General features: G+C 50.4%; 1 long non-coding RNA gene across 1 annotated transcript in view; it reads right to left on the reverse strand.

Moving 5' to 3' along the window:
• Positions 1-1,503: 1,503 nt before the first annotated feature.
• Positions 1,504-15,669, reverse strand: part of LOC119962403 — a 123,204-nt gene continuing 109,038 nt past the window's right edge. Inside the window, exon 3 of the long non-coding RNA XR_005459866.1 lies at positions 1,504-1,906. This is a non-coding gene — a long non-coding RNA (uncharacterized LOC119962403). The remainder of the gene's footprint in view (positions 1,907-15,669) is intronic.

Genomic DNA, 15,669 nt, shown 5'->3' on the forward strand with positions numbered 1-15,669 from the left:
GTGGAGGTTGGCATTTGACAACAAAGTGTGCTCCCAATGTAGAGTGATGTCCCAATAGCAAGTGAGTCACCCCTCTTCCCAACACCACTCCTTCCAATATCTCACCATGTTTCTTGTCTTTTGTCTTGCAGGATCACCATTAAACCATGCAAGCCCATTTGGGATACCTCGCCCCAGCCACAACCCCAGCACACCCTGGAGCACCAGTCTGGGAAGACACCAACGTCCTGGCACTGCATTCACCTGCACCCTCTACCATCGGAGAGACGATCACCTCAGTGGGACATTTTAGTGAAGAGGCTCCTGGGTCACCTTCTGGTGTGCATGACACACATGCTGCAGCACATCAGGTGGAAGTAGAGACACCCAAGGGAGCGGGCAGTCGGAGGGCTACCGATCCCAGAAAACAGCTGGAGTCCGGACATGTATCGCTCTTCTGGAAAGTATGATTCCATCACTGGTGGAGATGGAGACCCAGAGCCAGGATATACAGGAGGGGATGTCAGCTACTTTCCAGTGCCTGCACGAACATGCTGGAAGAATCCAACCACCTTCAGGCCGATATGCATGGTACCCAGGCAAACATTGAACAGGTGGCGTCCGCGTTAGAAACCTTGGGTAAAAATAGCTAAGTAAAGACAATTGGTTGATCAGGGCTGAAAGGAGTATGGTGCAGGTGAGGGTTTGCTACAGAGGACGTTACCCTACCTGTTAGATAAGTTGTACCAATTAAGTTTTTCTTTTTACTTTATAGCAGCAGAGAGAATATTGCTCCACATTTTGGATTTAACTTTTCTAGCAATTGCAATTCCCCTCTGGTTGTTGCCCTTTTGAGATGCATGATTCTTTAAACCATCATTTATCCACATGAAGTCCTTCTTTTGCATGCATTTTTAAGATTATTTTCATCTATGAAACAAAATAGTTTTATTCATGCTTTTTCCTCTAAACCGGCACCAATAACTCATCTTTGCTTACTTTAGATCGTTAATATTTCTCTATTTTCTTTTGCACTTACCAAGGCTTCGAAGTATCATTATTTAATTCTTTCTTTCTTGGCAACAACACCTAATTTGCTTATCACTTTTACAATTGTGCAGGCAATTTGCAGTCATGAAGGTTCTTCATAAGTGCTGACTGCCATCTCTGGCAGTCAGTACATGAACACTGAATTCTTTCATCTGCCTGCTACAGCTTATTTTAATAATTCAGGAACATTTAAAACATTTTTTTTGTAACCTAAATTGTAAAGTTATCTTTGCAGTTAAACATGTTCATTACCTTGTGGTACTCCAATTTTGTTCATGAATATTCTTTTGAAAAAGAAAATGCGCACACACAAACACATACACACACACACACATTAATATCAAACAATTAAGCATTTTTCAGTCTTATTCTTTCCATTTGAAAGATAGAGATATTTAAACAAGTATGTTCAGTAACCAGGAATGTCAATCATATTTTGTAATTGTATATAGAGCACATGTTGCAATTGTTACAATGCAATATTACAGAGTCTCAGAATTATTACAGTACAGAAGGAGGCCATTTGGCCCATTGTGTCTACAGCAGCTCTGTGAATGAGCTTCGTGCCATTCTCTTGCCTTCTTTCTGCAAACGTGCATATTCTGCCTTTTCATAGAGAAGATACTGTGGTGCAGTGAGTAGCATCCTAATCTCTGAGCTAGAATCTTCATGTTCGAGTCCAGGACTTGATGGCCACTGAAGGATTATCAACCTGTAAATCCTTCCAATTAGCCTGATGCAAGGTGATTAGAGCAGGAGAGACTCCTGGCCATCCATACTTAATGTTGAGTGGGGCCCCTCAATGGCCACAGGATAGCAACGTTTTCCGGGAAACACTAGCCACGGGAACAGACATTAGCACGTACTTCATGTGTCACTAGAACAGGAGAGAATCAAATAAGGTAAGTACAAGTATGAATTGAGATGCGTATGGAGAGCAGCTAGAAATTTTAAATCATAATCAACTATTGTGTTTGTAAACTGGGTTGGTTAAATATAGTATCTGATTGGTATTGCTCAGAATCAAAATCTATTTTGGAAAATCATCTTAAAGACTATTGACAAATATATGTTAGGTGCAATTATCCTTCAGATATCTTCCCACAAAGCTTTAATTTCCATTGACCTCTTATGCATGAAGAAATTGCATGACATGTGTTTTGTGTTGCTGTGCTGTAGAATTTGCAAAGTTGACTCTTGTGCACTCTTTCACAATTAACATTTAAACTCAATTGTTGATATAGTTTTAATACTGCAGTACTAACAGCTAATAATAAATCTCATGAGAAAAGCACCATCATTGCTACAAGCAGTGATGGAAGCAACTAAGCTAGAGCAGAACTAAATGTAAATGTAAATGCTGTCATGAATCATCAACTACGAGAATTCTAGCTGAGCACAATTGTAGTTGATCACACATTCAGCTGATCCAAATAATTTATGCACAAATGGTGCAGCAAATTCAGGCAAAGGCAGATACATGATTGTATGGATAAATTGAGAAGCTGCCATCTGAGATGCACCAATCCACCATTAGCTTTTATGAAAATGGTGTTGGCTGTCTATCTCCCATTTAAATGCAGTAATGTTGCTGCACCTGCATGGTAGATAGGAACTAAATTGGCTACAAAATTAAGTTGTGTCATTTTAACCTAAGCTAGGCCAGGGTTTTTATACAACTGGGGCTTTCCTTGTGAAGGGGAAACCCCGACCCCTTAAAGGGGGAGGCCCAACTTTCTTAAAGGGGAAGCTCATATTCTGGGGTGGTCATGGGAAACCGTATAGTCATGATCCCGAGACCTCCATTGAGATTATGACCCTCCTCCCTCCGAAGACCGGAGCAACGTTCACATTCATGGGTAAGTGCCTTTTGACTTTTTCGCCTGTGGACGGAGTGCAGGCGCCAAGCTCGCGGCTTCAGGGATGTATATCGGACCGATAAGTGGCGTTTATATGATGAATGTTTGGGGAGTGGCTCAATGCTGCATGACCACAGGAGCCGGCACAGGCACACCCAGCGGTGGCAGATTGTCCATCTCGGTTTCGGTGTCAGAGCGAAGCAATTCTTTGTCCGGCATCTCAGTGTCCTTAGAAACCACCGCTGAATCCTCGGCAACCAGCGGCTGGGGGCATTGGTGCTAACAGGAGTGGCTGGGGCAACGGTGAAGACGCGACATCCGAATCAATGGCCGTTTCGGAGATGAGCCATGTGGCTATTAGACTCATGATTCTGTGCCCGCATTTGGTAAGAAACCAGGCCTGTTTTCGGCAACACAATCCGGGATCCAAGTGGCCCCTCCACCGAAGTTCCGGACATGTACAGCGTCTCCCAGTGCGACCTCGCGCAGTGGCCTGTGATGACCTGAGTCTGCTTCGGTCCGGTCCTGAACATCTGGAAGAACGAGACTCCAACGGGTGCAGAGACCGCGGCCCATCAACATCTCGGCTGGCTAAATGCCCGTCGTTGCATGCGGGGTTGTCCGGTAGCAAACCAAAAACTTTGCTAAGCGGATCTTCCAGGATCCCAATGTTTGTTTTTTCATGCCGAGATTAAAAGTTTGCACTGCCTGCTCAGCCAATCCATTCAAAGCTGAGTGGTATGGGACGGTCCTCATGTGATGGATCCCGTTGACAGATATGAATGCCGGAAAGTCCACACTCGCAAACACCATACCAAAAGTCCACACTCGCAAACGAGCACCTCGGATATACCGTGCATGTTAAAAATGTTCTGGAGTTTCTTTATGGTGGTCCGGGCCATTGTCACCTGTACCTTGAGGACCTCCATCCACTTTGAGTGGGCATTGACGAGGAGCATCGCACCTTGAAAGGGACTTGCAAAGTCTATATGGAGGCAAGACCATGGACGACATGGCCCATTGGTAGAGCAGGTCGGCAGGAGGCAATTTCTGGTGTGCCTTACACTGGGCGCAGCGCTGGGCCACCTGCTCGATGTCCGGATTGATGCCAGGCCACCAAACACAACTTTGAACTAACATTTTCATTTTGGACACACCAGGGTGACCATTGTGGAGGTCCGTCAGGAGTGGGCCGCATCCATGTTCAGGGATCACCATGCGGTGGACCACCATGTCTTCTATACTAAGTTCCTGCATCTTTGTGGCATCAGCATTTAGGTCCAGTCCTTTGCTGAGCCCCACACTGTACCATGTGACTGACGTGGGACAGCTGACGGTCAGTCTGAGGCCTCCGGTGGATGCGGAATCCCACAATGCGGTAGCGAGTCCGTAGGAGAGTGGCAATGACCTTGCCTGCTGTCGCTGGTGTAGATGGTTTGGTCATTAGGGGCAGACGATTTAACGCATCGGCGTGGGGAGTCTTGGTCCCGGAGCGGTGTTCCAACACATAGGCTTTGCTGCTCGCAGTGTATAACTATCGCTGGATGCAGATGAAAGTAATGGAGGAACTGCTCGATCCACCTTGACGTGCCCACAAGAGGGGCTTGTGGTCCGTGAGAACAGTGAAGCGATGCCTGTAGACAGATTGATGGAATTATGTGGTGAGATAACCACTGTAGTTATGTGTACTGCAGTAGGGGGATGTATGCCTGTACCTGTGATACAGGTTCCTCCGGTCAGCCCCTGCCGGCTAGCTCCGCCCACAGGGAGCTTATGTATAAATGTATGAGAGCTGCTCAGACCCTTTGTCTGAGACTGTTGCAGATGGAGGGACAACATCGTACAGCAATAAAGCCTCTATTGTACTAGTCTCTCGGCTTTGAGTATAATTGTTAGCGCTACAATTTATTGTTGTACGATTTCCCAGTCACCATGGACATCAGAATCAAGCCTGACCATCTGCAGCTGGATCCGCATTCGCCTCACGCCAGAAAAGACTTTGATCACTGGCTCGCAGTCTTCGAGGCCTACATCTCTTCAGCAGACCCTCCCCCGACGGAGGCTCAGAAAAAGCAACTCCTGTACTCCAGACTTAGCTCCAGCATCTTTCCGCTCATTCGAGATGCGACCGACTACACCGCAGCTATGGAACTGCTCAAGGAGAACTATGCACCATCGGCGAATACCCTGTTTGCGGGGCATCAACTTTCTACTCGCGTCCAGCAGCCGGGTGAGTCGATTGAGGACTTCTGGAGGGCCCTTATACCTCTGGTACGAGACTGCGACTGCCGGGCCCTCACAGCCACAGAACACTCTGACTTACTCATGCGCGATGCCTTCGTTACAGGCATTGCTTCGGACCCCATCCAGCAACGATTGCTGGAAGGGGCCGCCCCCGACCTCACGGCCGCAAAGGCCCTGGCGCTCTCCATGACGGCCGCCTCCCGTAGTGCGCAAACTTACTCTGCTAGCCACTCGGCCCACCCGTCCTACCCCTTGTGGACCCCGCAAACGGCTCCCCAGGCCCATCCGTCCTACCCCTCGTGGAACCCGCAAACGGCCCCCCCAGCAGCCGCCCCCGCGCACTATGCCTGCGCTGCCCGCCGCACCGCACCCCCTGGGGGTCCCCACTGTTACTTCTGCGGCCAGCAGAAGCACCCTCGCCAACGCTGCCCGGCCCGCACAGCGACCTGCAAAGCTTGTGGCAAGAAAGGCCATTTCGCAGCGGTGTGTCAGTCCCGGACGGTCGCCGCTATCGCGCCGCCGGTCCCCACGCCTCAGCCGCTCCCTCAATGGGCCCCGCCGTCCGCTTCCCCCGACCCCACGTGCGATCAGTGGGCGCCGCCATCTTTTGACGCCCCGCCACGTGCGCCCCATGGGCGCCGCCATCTTCATCCACCACAGCCATGTGCGTTCCATGGGCGCCGCCATTTTGTTCCGACCCCATAACGTGCGCTCCATGGACGCCGCCATTTTACCCACAGGTACTGCGGATGCCACCATCTCGTCTCCAGGGGCCGCCATCACGGGACACGGGTCGCTACCGCTCCTCATCGGACTCATCTGACTCAACCGCCGACCAACCACTGCTCGCCTCCGTTACGCTCGACCAGTCCTGTCCTCGCAACCTGGCACCCTCTTCCACATTGGTGCTGGTCAACGGCCATGTGACCTCCTGCCTCATCGACTCCGGGAGCACCGAGAGCTTCGTCCACCCGGACACGGTAAGTCGCTATTCCCTTGCGGTCCATCCCGCCGACCGGCAGATCTCCCTTGCCTCCGGTTTCGTCCCCATCAGGTCCATCCCTCTTCCCCCTGCCCACCCTGGAGGACACGGAAGATTTCGGCTTGCTCTCGGAGTCATCCCGCCAGCAGCCAGCACCAACACCGCCAGCACCTGCACCATCGGGGCCATCACCGCCTGTGCCGACGTCACCACCACAGCTACGCCGATCACAGCGGAACGTCCGACCACCGATTCGGCTCAACCTGTAACCTGCTAACCAGATGGACTCTTGATTTTCCTTGTTGGACCCTCTTGTAAATAGCATCCTTTGTATTAGAGTTACATGTCACCCCCGCCGGACTCATTTTTTACAGGGGGTGAATGTGGTGAGATAACCACTGTAGTTATGTGTACTGCAGTAGGGGGATGTATGCCTGTACCTGTAATACAGGTTCCTCCGGTCAGCCCCTGCCGGCTAGCTCCGCCCACAGGGAGCTTATGTATAAATGTATGAGAGCTGCTCAGACCCTTAGTCTACTGTTGCAGATGGAGGGACAACATCGTACAGCAATAAAGCCTCTATTGTACTAGTCTCTCGGCTTTGAGTATAATTTTTAGCGCTACAAATTACTTGACCCCGAATGTGACAGCCAAACCCCCCTTCTCGATCTGGGTATACTGCTTTTCTGGGTCAGCCAACGTTCTTGAGGCAAAGCTGATAGAACTTTCAAATCAGTTGTCCATTTCATGAGCCAGCATGGGCCTGACGGCATACGGAGAAGAGTCGCAGTTCAAGGGGATTGACCGGATGGGTCGAAGTGAGGCAGGCCTCGCAGGTTGTTCCCCATTACTCACTGGAATATCGCACACGTGGAGGAAACCCCAAAGGGCAGGCAGGTGTATTCATATAGCACTCTGTGAGTGTTCACTGGGTAACGGTCCAGCCGAGACACATGGTTGATTGTCATTTTATAGTCGCCACACAAGCGTACTGTTCCATCCGGTTTCATGAATGGGTCGACCGTCGCCGCCCAGTCTGAGAACTGTACTGGGGGGATGTTGCCGAAGTTCTCCATCCGGCCCAACTCAGCATCCACCTTGGGTCGTAAGGCATACGGAATAGGTCGGCATGGAAGTAGCTCAGTTGAGCCAAGAAATCTGCATGTTTTGGGTCACAGTTCCTTTTATGGTGACCAAGCTATCCTGCAATCCCGATGAAAACCTCGATCGAACTCCCTCAGGGCCACATGGGTGCATGCAGCAAACCTGCTGCCAATCTAACTGCAAGTGGCGTAGCCAGTCATGCCCCAAAAAACTCGGACCGCTCCAGTGGACCACCACCAGTGGAAGGTTTGCAGACTGTAGACCATACCAGAATCAAACTGCCCACTATTGCCAGCGGTTACCCCCAATAAAAGGCCAGCCTCGCGTTGGTGTCCGACAGGGTCAGTGATTTGAAGGCCAGACAGAATGCAATCGAACATACGGCGACTGACTACCGACACTGCTGCCCCAGTATCGGGTTCCATGCAGATTGGGTGGCCGTTAATCCGCAGGAAGATCAAGATGGGCGCTACTCTTGGTGTAGCCACTGCTGGCAGGTGCTGTCTGCATCTTCCACGTAGTAAGCCCTGACACATGGAGGTTAGATCCTCACCAGGCCTCCTGTCTCTCTGGTTTCTGCGGCCAGCTACGGCCCCCATTGGCTGGAAGTCATATCCCTGATCCTCCTGGTCGGGGGAGAATGTCTGACTGTGTCCTAGGCCTCTATTACAGCAGTCCGTGTTCCTCTGGTAGGTGTCCCATTGTCAGGAGCCAGCCTCCTCAGCTCTAGCCAAGTGTGATAGGTGCTTGTCGTTGTGTCCCAGATTGAGCACTGTCTGGCCCTAGAGTTCCTGGACCCCTTGCTTGGCACTTTCTCTGGAGATAGCTATCACCACCGCGTGTTGCCGGTCCAGGTTGCCTTAGCTAATAATTTCCGTTGCGTGGCCGCATCGCGGAATCCACACACGAAACGATCCCCGAGTATCTCGTACAGTGTTACTCCGAATTTGCATGTCTCAGCGATCCAGAGGCAGGCAAAGGAAGTCACTCACTGATTCGGCTTGTGCCTGATCAGCTGTGTGGAACCGAAAATGGCATACGATGTGCGGTGGTTTCTGGTAGAATTACTCCCCCACCAGGGTCACCAGGGCGGTGAACAACCGGGAATCTGGGGCATCTGGGTGAGTCAAGCTCTTTGTCACACTGTAGGTAGGCCCTCTGCAAGCCAGTAATATCGCAGTTTTTCATGCATCGACAGTAACCGCATTCGTTTGGAAAAAATAGGCCATGCGTTCAACATATTGCCGCCAATCATCTGTACCTGCAACAAAAGGTTTGAGATTTCCTATGAGCGGCATTTCGGTGGTTAGTAGTGCGGCCTGCCGAAGCCGGGATTAGGTCAGCTGGGTACGGAGCAGCCAGTGTCGACGGCAGCTGCACTGAATCCTCCTCACCAGTGTTGAATCCGTAGTAGGCAGAACGCATAGACAAAAGTAGAAATTCCAGAACAATGTTTATTTTAATACAATAACAATACACCTCCCATCCCCTCAGGGTCTCCTTCCCCGACCTACAGCTAGGCCAGAGTTTTTATACAACTGTGGCTCTCCTTGTAAAGGGGAAACCCCGCCCTCTTAAAGGCGAAAGCCTTCCTGTCTTAAAGGGGAAGTTCATATTCCGGGGAGGTCACGGGAAATCGTGTAGTCTTAATCCTGGGACCTTAATTGCGGTTATAACACATCCATTTGCATATGATTAATGAGCTGTGAGCCCGACTCTCCACTCCTTCGTTAAGCACTGAACCCCTGCAACGAGAAATTCTCCTGGTGGGATTTGGTGCAATTTTTTCCAAGCATGACACTGATACGGTGGACCCCATGGTGGTTAAAGGGGGAGATAAATGCATATCTGAGGTAACCCAAAAGCCCATCGGAAGCCCCCCACCTCACTTCACAAGATTTTTGGGCCGGGATTCTCCCCTACCCGGAGGAGCGGGGGGTCCCGGCATAGCGGAGTGGCGCCAACCACTCCGACGTCGGGCCTCCCCAAAGGTGCAGAATTCTCCGCACCTTTGGGGGCTAGGCCCGCGCCGGAGTGGTTGGCACCACGTCGACTGGCGGCAAAACCGGCGCCAACGGGTGTGACGCCCACCGCATGTCGTCGTAGCTGGCCGAAAGGCCTTCGCCGGTTCGCGCATGCGCCGGTGCGTCAGCGGCCACTGACATCACCACCAGTGCATGCGCAGTAGGGGGGGTCTCTTCCGCCTCCGCCATGGTGGAGGCCGTGGCAGCGGCGGAAGAAAAAGAGTGCCCCCACAGCACTGGCCCGCCCGCCGATCGGTGGCCCCGATCGTGGGCCAGGCCACCGTGGGGGCAACCCCCGGGGTCCGATCGCCGCGCGCTCCCCCAGGACCCCGGGGGCCCGCTCGCGCCACCAATCCCGCCGCCTCCAGAGGTGGTTTAAACTACGTCGGCGGGATTGGCCTCTCAGCGGCAGGACATCGGCCCATCGCGGGCCGGAAAATCGCCGCGGGGGGTACGCCGATCGGCGCGGTGCGATTCCCGCCGCCGCCAATTCCCGGGTGGCGGAGAATTCCGGCCATGGCGGGGGTGGGATTTACGCCAGCCCCGGCCGATTCTCCGACCCTGCGGGGGGTCGGAAACTTTCGCCCCTGATGTGAAAAAGGGGAAGTGAAAGCGCTCAGCTGCTTTTGATGTGGCAAGGAACTGTCAATCATAGCAAGCGTGTTTATAAACATTGTGCCTAGCATCAAAGCAGGGTACTGGAGATGCCTTCAGGTGTGAAGGGAAAAATAGATCAACAACCCACCAAGTACCTGTCCCTGGAGCGATAAAAATGTCAATCACTGGCTAATGCAATGTATTGCTTTGTGAAATTGAATGGGAGTTTTGCATTTCAAAGGCTGTCAGGGATCTAAAGCCCTTTCAAGTGTACTTGGCTTTGGAAGAAACCTTTGACACTTGTAACAGCTTCTGCTTTAAATGCTTTTGTCTAAGGCAACAGATGTTGGGGAAGGGTGAGTGAAAATGCAATGAATTTTCACTCTACTGCCTGGACTGCTGTTCAGCTTTCAGGCAGTGACTCTGTTTGGGGCGGGTGGGGGGTTCTGTTGGGGGTCGTTGGGGAGTGTTGGGTCACTTTAATGCTTGCTGTGGAGAGGTGACCCTTATTCCTGTGGCTGAGGGAGGATGCACCTACTTGTCATAGAATAGAATCATAGAAGTTACAGTACAGAAGGAGGCCATTCAGCCTTTTGAATCTGCACTGGCCCTTGGAAAGAACACGCTACTTAAGCCCATGCCTCCACCCTATCCCCACAACCAAGTACCCCACCTAACCTTTTGGATATTAAGGACAATTTAGCTGCGCCAACGCACCTAACCTGCACATCTTTAGACTGTGGGAGGAAACCGGAGCATCCGGAGGAAACTCACGCAGACACGGGGAGAAAGTGCAAACTCCTACATACAGTCAACCAAGGTGGGAATTGAACACGGGTCCCTGGAGCTGTGAGGCAGCAGTGCTAACCAATAAGTGCTAACCAATCAGGGTCAAACTGCTGGGTTTAAATTTCAAACAATGCTTGACAGTTAACTGTCAGTTAACTGGTGCATTCTCATACTGGCACTCTCATACTGGTTACTAGTTACAGTTGTTAATTTTAAATCTGAGATAGATAGATTTTTGTTCAGCAAAGATATTAAAGGATATGGGCCAAAAGCTGGTATATGGAGTTAGGTCACAGATCAGCCATGGTCTCAATGAATGGCGGGATGGCTCGAGGGGCTGAATGGCCTACACCTGTTCTTATGTATTCTTGCGAAGAGTCCTGATGAGTGTAAGATGAAAAGCTTTGACATGTCTCTTTTTCTAGCAATTTCTCATTTTAGCTTCATCCTTTTCTGCAGTGTTTAACTTTTATCTAACCCTTGCTGGGAAAAATAGTTTCAAATCAGAATTCCGGAAAGAAAATAGGAACTTGGATTTTCTGTGCATAATGTCATGAACATTCATGCTGGACCAATCTTATATGAATAATATAGGTGTGCGGAGACAATGGAAAGGCCTATGATTGGATGTTTGCCAATTTGAGGGAAGGAGATTGCTTGCTGCAGCAGACTGTTTACACGCACAGTGGTTGAATGGGTAGCATTATCAGAAGTTGGTGGTGACAATAATACCATACAATGTCTGGAATATGGGTTGCAGGCCAGAGAGATATACAGAAACCTGGTGCAGGAGATTGGGGCAGGAAGGAGGCTCTCTTTGGAAGGGGTGATGAAGGGGATCAATGAAAGCATTTCAGAGGCAGCAGCGGGAGAAGGCCAAGGGATATGATGTGAATGACCTGACTGTTCTCAATGCAGAGGGAGACATGATTATGATACCAGGTTTGGTAATGTGGGGATCAACTTTCACAGGGTGAACCCTATGAGCAGTATTTAATGGAAGCAAGCCGTCTTTACCACCGGCTGAAGAGGCAGTGAGAGTCCGACATCACCTCTTTTAGTGAAGGCTAACTGAATTGAGTGCCAATCAGGACCCTGGAGGGTGGAAGTCCCACTCGCTGAGAGCTGCTGGCTAATTGGAGATGGGCAGCTCTGCATTGCTCATAGGTGCCACTGGGGAGGCGAGGCGATGGCTGATGTCAATGTTACACCCACCCAAGACCCAGGATCGCCAAGGGACCCAGGCGACAAGTAAGTGATGGTCGGTTGGGGATTGCGAGGGGAGGGGTCTTGGCTGCAAGGGTATTGAGGCTCTCAGTGGGACCGCCTTTCTGATGCCAGGTCTTTTGATTTGGCACTTTGAATGAGGGACCCTTCCCCCTTAATTCCAGGGAGTCTGAAAGCAAACATACCAGGATTTGGCTTCCTGGCTCCCTGTATGGCGAGCCTCCTGCCCACCAGTAAGTGAATACTAGTGGCAGCTAAATGAAGACCTTGAGTCGGCATCAAATACCCAGTGGGCTCATTTGCAGCAGATGTCTGAAGGCTGTCCAAAGGCCTTCCCACCATTTACTTAATCAGGACAGAGGCAGGAAGGGAGAGGGGACCAGATCTGTTACCCTCCCACTTGATTAAATGCTCCTCCACTAACAAGAAGGTGGTTCAGTTCATCAATATTGTGCAAGCAGATGAAGGAGATACTTTTCTATGTCACCTATTCCTTCTTGAGTTATATTGATTGCAGACGCTGAGTACAAGCTGCACATGATGCCTGTCATAAAATGTTATTTCTGGTTGACCTTGTGCTTTGTTCGTATTAAGTTTATTATATCTTGAACCCTTGCAATTGGACATAATTTCTTTATTAAGTCCTCAGTGGACCACAACGTATCTTGATGCTCCCTCAGGCTGCCAACATCTTGTTGCTTCATGTTTACCAACAATCTATTTACTTGTATCTTCTTTTCCTCATTGTCAGCTCACATTATTTCTACCATGTCCTCCTTACACCTGCCAATCCTCCATTGGGTCAATTCTTAACCAATTTTTTCAACTTAGTTTCCTTCGCAATTTAGATCTTTGAGATTAATTTTTCTAAGCCCAAGGTTCACATTTCCAATTTTTCACGAACAATTCTTTCACCAATTTTTCTTTCATTTTGTCTATTAATTGTAAACTGCGTCCGTGCCACAATTCTGTTGATGAATTCAAGCTCATTTAACATAACTGGTACAACCTGAAAGCACACATCATGACAATAATATAGTTCTTGATTCGATTACTTCTAGTCTGTTGACATTGAGATTATTTAATTGAACTGGGCAGGTGAGCTTCTTCTTTGATATTGTTGGACTATTTTTTGTTTTAATGCTATTTTTTTATTAACACACCCTTCTTCTTTTAGGCATTAGGGTGCAAATCAAAAGGGCTGCTTAGTCCTGGATCTTGGGTGTGACTGTAGCTGCATTCACCCACCTCATAACACCTCACCTGCCTGCAGCTCCCTTACAACTCATCCTCCACCAAATCCCAACACATGTACTGTCCTTTTCAACCAGGAGCCTTGCACACACAAGACACCAGCTACAAACCAGGGTCTCATATGTCCTCCCTGAGTCCCCAAGAATAAAGCGGCCCATAAACGCCAGGAGCGCCAGAGAAGAGAGGCCAAGGATGGGGCAGTGGTTGCAGTGGAGTTTGGAAGCGCCAAATAAGTGAGAGTCCAACGCAATGCAGATATCCCCATAGCAAGTGAATCATACCTCTCACACAAACCCGTCCTTGCCAAGATCTCGCCCCTTGTCCTTTATCTTGCGGGATCACCATAGGTCGAGGCCATCTAGCATCGCAGCCACCCTGCCATGACTCCAGGGAAGACACTATCACGGCACTGCCTTTCCTGAACCCTCCATCACCGCAGATACTCTCACCTCGGTGGATAATGTTAGCCATCAGGCTCCAGGGTCACTCTCTGATGAGCTCAACACACATGCTGAAGCATATCAGGTGGAGGCAGACACTCTCGACGGAGTGGACGATTGGAGCGCTGCTCGCTCCCAGGGAACAGCTGTCACCCAGACAGATGTTGGGCTTCTGGAAAGGATGATCCCATCACTGGTGCAGAAGCAAAGCCAGAAGTTACAGAAGGGGGTGTCAGCAACTTCCCAGTGCCTGCAAGTCCACCTGGACGAGTACAGCCACCTACAGGTGCAGGAGATGTTGCCGACAATGTGTGGCACCCAGGCCAACACTGAAAGGGTGGTGTCCATGGTGGAAGGCCTGGGGCAAGATGTCAGAGGATGCCCAAGACTTGGAGCACAGCGTGCTGTCCATGGCTGAGGCACAGGACAGGAGAGCCCAGTCACAGGCAGACATGACCCAGACCTATACAGACATTGCTGCGGTGATCTAGAGCTTGGCCCATTCACAAAGGGTCATGCCTGAGGACATCGAGAGCATTCGCCAGGCACTGACTGACCTTAGCCAATCACAGATGGACATGACTGAGGTAGTTAGGGACATGACCAAGGCTGGAAGTGTCATGGCTCACTTGTTGAGGGACATGTGACTATCTCAGTGCACCATGGCTGAGGGAACCAAGACCATGTTTCAGCCGAAGACGAGCCTCCAGGACTGGTAGTGCCGGGTGACATTGGAGCCTCCAGAACTCACTCTGGCCTCCCAATGTCCGCCCGGATTATCCCTGCATGTGTGCTGATGATTCCTTTACATGCAGCAATGGGGTCCTCAGCCAGGGCTCCCCAATCCTGAGGGGGACAACCTCAATCCACGTATTTGCCATCAGATCCTTCCTGCTGCTCTCTGAGATCCAGGCAGATACCCCTCAGCAAAGTTTGAAATGTTTGCTGATCTTCTTGCTCCCTCTGAATGGCCATGGCGCCTGGACCTCCGCTTGTAAATACTTGCACCAAATCATGCCCGCACGACTCCCGGCTGTGAGGGGGTGGATCGTAACAGGGTGGAGGGGGCTGGAGAATCAGGCTTCCAGCCTGTCAATCAGGTTTGTTTGATGCCACTGGCATGGGGCATGTAGCTCACTGCCACCGGTGGCGGGGGACTAGAGCATTGGAATGGGATCGGTGCCTGCCTCCCGGCACCGACCTTGTTTATCGGTCATCGCTCCATTCTCCTTCGGATCGGGAAACATTTTACCGGCATTGGGCAATGGAAAGTCCATCCCATTGAATTTTTACCTGAGAATTCATATCGTGTAACTTCAGTCTGCTGTGAATCATCCTCAGTTTTCAAAAAAGCTGCTCATTCGGGTTGGGATTAGGTTGCCACTGTTAAATGATTTGTTAATTATGAAGTTGAATTAATCATGATTGGGGATAATTTTTCGGCATGGATTGAGAATTGGTTAATCTGGAAACAGAGTTGGAATAAATGGGTCTTTTTTGAAGTGACAGATGTGACTAGTGCAGTCCTGCAGGGATCAGTGCTTGTGTCCCAGCTATTTACAAAATACATCAATGATTTGGATGAGGGAAACAAATGTAATGTTTCCAAATTTGCTGACAGCACAAAACTTGGTGGGAATGTGAGTGATGAGGAGGATGTTAAGAGACTTGAAGGTCATTTAGACAAGTTGAGTGAGTCAGCAATAACATGGGGCGGGATTCTCCGTTGGCTGACACCAAAATTGGGAAACGGGATTGGGCAGAGAATAGGTTCCGTCACCAAATCCCAATTCTTCATCACCTCGACAGCTGCGTCAATGCGTTCCGGAATGCCCGTACTATAAACACCGTTGGCATGTCATTAGCGGGCCTGACCCGGTATTCTCCGAGGCCTCCGCGATTCTCAGCCTCTGATGGGCCAAGTTCCCTATGGCATGATTCATTTGTGCCATTAAAAATCGTGAATCCGGTACAGTGGCTGCTGAGGGAGAGAGGGGGGCGGGTATGGAAAATGTCCATTGTATGCTGACAGTTGTGCTGCTGGCCGGGACCGTCTGCCAAGGCCAGGGGGGGCGGGAGTAGTGGGGTGTCGGCAGGAGGTGGGCTGTGGGGTCTGGGTG

The sequence above is a fragment of the Scyliorhinus canicula genome, chromosome 2 (assembly GCF_902713615.1).
Source record: "Scyliorhinus canicula chromosome 2, sScyCan1.1, whole genome shotgun sequence".
Lineage (NCBI taxonomy): Eukaryota > Metazoa > Chordata > Chondrichthyes > Carcharhiniformes > Scyliorhinidae > Scyliorhinus > Scyliorhinus canicula.